Below are 6,495 nucleotides of genomic sequence, written 5' to 3' on the forward strand. Positions count from 1 at the left end.
AGGCAAAAGAGGGGACATGACACTCTTTACAGAACTGAAAAAAAAAAGCAATTCTCAAATTCATATGGATGCATAAAAGACGCTAATGGCCCAAGAGGTCTTGAACAAAGTAGCAAAGCTGGAGCCATCACAGTGCCTGATGTTAAGTATACTACAGAGCTGTGATACCCAAAACAGTGTGGTGCTGACACAGACATTGAAACCGAAGAAAGAACACGGAGAGCCCAGAAACAAACCCAGGCCTGTTCAGAAAACTGACGCTCAACAGAGGCACCAAAGACGGAGATGGAGAAAAAAACACAGAACACGAATATCTTCCAGAATTAGTTTTCCTCAGAATCTGCTTTGGATAATGATAGTTTTAACCAATAGTTTCAAGTTACTGACAAATGTATGGCCTGAGAAGGGAAAGAGACGTCTGTGAATCTTAGGATTAAAAATAGAGTATAAATATTCCCCCTCAAAAATACACCCTTGAAGTGAGATTGTGAATACTGATATATAAGTAATGGGAGTGGTCTGAGAAGGGCCAGTCCCCTCCAGATGTCCATAGACTTATTAAACTCAGTATTCATGTATTCATGTTGTACAGTTCAACCATGTTTGAAACAACGATTAGAAACAACCCAAGGAGCTTTAGGGAACTGATAAACTGTGATAGATTTCCATAATGAAGTCTATGAAACTACTAAGATCATTTGGAACATAGGTCAACTACATGAACACAAATTGCACAAACATTGGTGGGTATGTATCCATTTTGCTGAGTATTTTTTAAATCTCAATGCTCTAGCACAGGGCTTGAAATGTATGTTACCTAAGCATTTGATGACTAAAGGAGTAAATATGATGATGGAATAAATAGAACAACTCAAACCACAGCCTTTGGCCAATGAACCTGCTTCCTACACTTTCCTTTCTCAGGACCCTAGCAATCGATTGTTCAGACGCTTAAGAATGTTCTATGGTATGCAGTATACTAGATACACAAGGGCAAATCAGAAACATATTATACTTCTTGACATACCATCTCTTATAAAAGATATTTAAGAAAACTTAAGGCTGGGAAAGACTACTGATTATATAGAAATTTCAATACCATAAGTGCTAGTCCCCAGGAAGGAGGTTTCTAGATCAGTTCCAGATTAGTTTTTCCAAAGTGCATTGTCACAAACCATAACAGTGACCATCATGGCCAGATATACACAAGGGTATCACAGTGGCACTCATGTCTTGGTGCTAACCAACAGCTAGTATAATTGCACTTAAATTCTATTCAAATAGGACAGAATTCATGACAACTACCCCTGCAGATGATATCATAGAGCCTAGAGAAGAGACTACTATTGCTGCTTCCTGGACCATACAATTCCCAATTGTATTTCAAATACTCACAGGTAAGTGTAGCTCTCCCTCTCGTCATCAAAGAAATTTCTTTTTTTGCCACAAAGACCATCACAAAAATCCAGAACTGGTCAAAATACAGAGAACTGTTTTCAGAGAACTGAACGCCAAATGATACATCTACAACACACCCTCTACACCTGAGATACACCTGAGACTGGAAACATTGCAGAAGACAGAGCAAAAAGATTGTAAGATCCAGAGTACCGGGATGTCGGCGGCTGCAAGGTATTGTCTTCTATATATGGCAGGAAGCTGCACCAATGAAATCTCAGGAATATGGTTTCCTAAACAAGACCAGCTGAGGGGAAATGGGCACTTCAGAAGGCAAACATTAAACAGTGCCCAGACCCAACCTAGCCAAACCTGAGTGTTACAAAATTGTGCTCCCCAAACTTGACCCCATGACAAGAAAAGAATGGGGTTTGTGTTTCCACCATGCCATCAAAACAGAGTCATGAAATAAAAATTAAATTGAGTTTCAGAAAAACAAATCAAACAAACAAACAAAAAAAAAAAAAAAAAAAAAACCCACCAGCAACAAAAACACTGCTTTCTAGCAGCCTGCATTACAAACTATTATAAAAGCTGGCCAGAGCTACTTCTCCACACCTTAGCATTCCTGCAGTAACCATGCCAATGCACACAGAATCCTCTGGCTTCATACCAGTCCCCAAGGCTCCCCAGTGAAGGGTCTCCAAGATAGACTGGATGTTAGATGGGGGCCTTTCTAAGAGGGGTTTGCTTTCACAAGAGGAGATCTCTTTCCTTGGAACAGCCAAGACACTAAGAGTTGAAACCCAGAACTACTCACTCTCAAAGAATGTGGTCATTAGAGCTCCATCATCTGTCACCTTTAGGTGGTAATTAGAAAAGGGAAGTCAATAACAGTAGTGCACAACTACTTTACCAAGATTTAAACAAGTTGTAATATTGTTGAACACCTATTGATGAGTCCAAATGTGCTGCAGGCCATTGAGCACAGCAGTTGGGGCGGGGGAGCTTGGATGGGAGGCTTTTCATTATTAATTTGATGGTGTGAGGTTTATAGATACCACAGCATGCATTGCATTTGTCACATGAGTCCAGCCTCCTGTTGCCAATAGATCAAATCAGCATATGGTAGGATGGTGCCTAAGTAAGAAAGAATACCTCTGACATCAGTATCTGGGATGGTAGCCCCACAAAAAGAAAGTAGTCAAGCCGGCTGACCCTTTAAGATTCTTTATGAAGTGTGGAAAATAAAGGACTTAGAAAACCTCTGAGTCTGGAGTCGAGAACTCTGGTTTGTCAAGCTCTGCTAGAAGTCTGTGCACTGAAGTACATCTCAGATGTCACCTAAACTTCAAGACCAGAATGTCATCCTGTACAAGATGCCCATTACTTAAGGTGACTCTCAAACCCAATATTCTAGTGTTCAATTTTGTAGATATTTTTTCTCCCAGTATCATGATCTAAATAGTATCTATAGTGCTAGAGAGATGGCTTGGAGGTTGAGAGTACTTGATTCTCCTCCAGAGAACCTAAGTTCAGATCCTAACACCCACTTTAGGCAGCTCACAATCACCTGTAACTCCAGTTTCAGAGACTCTGGTGCCCTCTTCTGGCCTCTTCTGACACCTGCACTCACATGTGCATACACATACACACACACACACACACACACACACACACTGGGAAAGACTTAAAAATAAAATAAAATACAAGTGCCATATATATGCTGGACTTTCTACTATTTCTATCCCCAAACTCTCCTGAACACTATACTTATAACTACCCAGGTCTGGGGAGATAGTTCAGTCACTAAAGTGATTTTCTGCACAAGCATTAAGTTCTGAGTTCAGATGACGAGCATACACATAGAAGCTAGGTGTGGTGTGATGGGTTGTAATCAGAATACTGGAAAGATGGAGATAGTAGAATCTCTGAAGCTTGGTAAAGCTAATCTTGTCTAATTAGTGAATCAGTCTCAAAAAATAGGGTAGAAAGTGACTGAGGAAGACGTTATCAAACTCTAAAATCTATACATAAATATGTATGCATGCTTATGCCACAGAGTAAATTATTTAGTTAATGAATACATATGTCCATAAAACTACATCTTTGGCACTTGGGTGGTATCTTGCACTGCACAAATACAAAGCCATGCTTCTACTTCTCCCTGGCACTGTTTGTCCCCACCTCTCCTCACCTTTAACCAGTCTTCATTTCACTATAGGGTGCACAATAGGGTGGTGTACCTGTCTTCATCCTTGAACATGTGGGCTCTGACCCTTTAGCAGGGCTTGCTACTATACCACTGCCTCTTTGCAACCTTGTTTAAGTTCTTCTCTCCATATCACTGGCTCCTCTGCCACCCAAGCCCATCCTTCGGTTGTGCTCCACCTACAGCAGGAATGAGTCCCCCTTTGTGCATAGTCCCCCAGGTACATAGCTACTGTTTGCTCTTCACTCTTCCCTGTCTTCACTGAGTTCTTATCAGGGAATCCTTCTCTGGTCACCCTCTGCCAAGGTCATTCGTATTCATTTTCTGCATATATTAAGCGACAGATAACCACAAAGTTAGTGGCCTAAAACAACATGTATTTGAGGTTGTTGGTTTTATTTTTCAGTCATAAAGAATAGTGAAGTCATGTCATTTGTAGAAAAATGGATGAGATTGGAGCCAGTCATCTTAAGTGAATTGAGCCAGCCCCAGGAAGATAAATATCTGAGGTTTTTTTCTATTGTGGTTTCAAGATTTTATATAATCACATAAAACCATGTATGTATGTATGTGTGTGTATGTATGTATATATGTATGTATGTATATACATATATGTTTATGTGTTATATAAAATTAATCATAAACTTGTCTGGGGGAAGGTGACTAAGAAGAAGGAGAATATAAAATGAGACTATGGAAATATGCTCAAATATAATATATACCTATGCAAAAATGCTTAAAATATGTTCTAATTATGAAATAAAGCAATGTGCATTTAGTATTCTAGTTTCTGCTAAAGTATAGCTTAGCTGAGTTCTCTGTTCAAGGGTGCATACAAGGGCACAACCAACTGGACATTGGGTGTTTTTCTCTGAAACCTTGAGTTGAAAGAATGTACCTCCAAATCTGGATGTGGCTTGGGAGGCATTTGCTACTTGTGGCTGTGTGATTGGGTCTCTGTATCCTTGGTAGTAGGAAGCTGAAGAGGCTCTCAGCTTGTATGGGCTGTTCTCAAGTCCTTTCCTTTTGGTCCCTTTCACAGTGGGTCTATGTGCTTTATAGAAGGCAGCTTGATTAATTTCTCAATGATTTCATGTTGGCCCTGGTTTCTCTCTAAGGGACTTTACCAGAAGAAATCAGTGTCAACAAAGATAACCTTCTTTCAGGCTAACTCAGAAGCAACTGACTTGGGAATCTTAAACACATCTTCTCCATCTCCTTTCCTATGGCACATAGTATAAACTAATGATAGTAATACCTTCTCAGCATACAGGCAGATACCAATCACAAAGTAGATAAGATGCAAGGAGTAATGGTCCAAGAGTGTGGTCATGAAATCATAGCCATCATCTTAGAATTCTGCCTTCTACAGCATTCCTGTTGAAACCTTTATATTTATGTCCTTTGTCTCCTGGAATGTAAGATTTATTTAATTTGTTTTTCCAAAGTAAAATGAAGGATGCCTTATAATAAAGACTTCCACATTACTTACTATTATTTCCTGAACTAGAACCACACCTAGGTGCCATATAATCCAAGCTCAATCCATATTAAATGTGGAATGAATGAAGAGATGAAGAAATGAGTGAATGAATTAAAGCATGAATCCCTTCACATCACAAGAAGTTCGATATTGTCTCTCACGGGGTTTACAACCTCTCTGACAGTCCCAGTCATATGCCAGTCAGCTTCAGTGAATATGTATTGAGTTCTGCCTCTTTGCCTGCCACTTGAACACACTATGATTAATCCTCCCAATAAGACTTTCTAAATTGTACAATCTCTTCTGAGAATAGTTAGTAGGAAATTGGATTTCTGGCATACTTTGGGAAATCCTATATTCATGTAGTAGGGAGTAAGAATCTCTCTAGTCAATCCTTCCTCTTCTTCACCATTAAACACCTCAGCTTCAGCTGAGCACAGGGTCTCATAGTTATACCCATGAGTATACACACACACACACACACACACACACACACACACACACACAGGCCCAACCTATTTTCTTTTGAAGAACTGTATAGCCATAGGACTAAGTTCAAAGTCAGTGGAAGAAATCACAAACATGGCTCAATTCCTTGCCCTTGGCTTCTCTCTTTTCCTTTCTAGTGTTAGACAACAGACACAGAAGTGAGCCAGCCTCAGCAGTTCAGGACAAGGCCACCAACTTGGGGTTGGCCCAAACAGCACATTGGTAGAATTCATGGATCTCAGAAACTTGGGTGGGAAGACTTGTAATTTTCCATTACCTATTGTTGAAATTCAGAATTTTCTTTACACAAATAATGGTAAACAACAGGCCACAAAAATAATCACAGTGTACGTGATAAATATTGTCATTAGAAATCCAATATTTTCTTATAACTTTTGGGAGGCAGTGCTTCTAACAGATTCCAGGGTCTTGTGTCTGTGGGCCACCACTCTACCACTGAGATACATCTCCCTCTGCTTCTAATGAAAGATCCTTCTGGTCTGGGCCCAAGCACTTAGCAGATCCCGGGGGACAGCTTTGCACACAATCTCACAGAAACCAGAGGAAGCAGGCCTCCCAGGAGCTCTAATCCCAGCAGTATCTTAGGTAAGAAGACAGCAACACCTGTCCCAAACAGGGAGTAACTGGGACTCATTAGGACCCAGGAGTTCACTCCTGGCCTGGAGCACTTGTTCCTTCCAGTCTGGGCCCAAGCACTGAGCAGATCTTGGGCCTCAGCTCTAACCTCAATAGCAACACCCACCCCACACAGTTCTGACACGACCAAGATAATAGGAAAGGCAGGCTCCAGTCAGAGACAGGGCAGGGAGCACTAAGGAGATCCAGATGGTGAAAGGCAAGTGCAAGAACATAAGCATCAGCAACCCAGGGTACTCGGCATCATTAGAATCTA

Source organism: Arvicanthis niloticus, chromosome 7, assembly GCF_011762505.2.
Source record: "Arvicanthis niloticus isolate mArvNil1 chromosome 7, mArvNil1.pat.X, whole genome shotgun sequence".
Taxonomy (NCBI): domain Eukaryota; kingdom Metazoa; phylum Chordata; class Mammalia; order Rodentia; family Muridae; genus Arvicanthis; species Arvicanthis niloticus.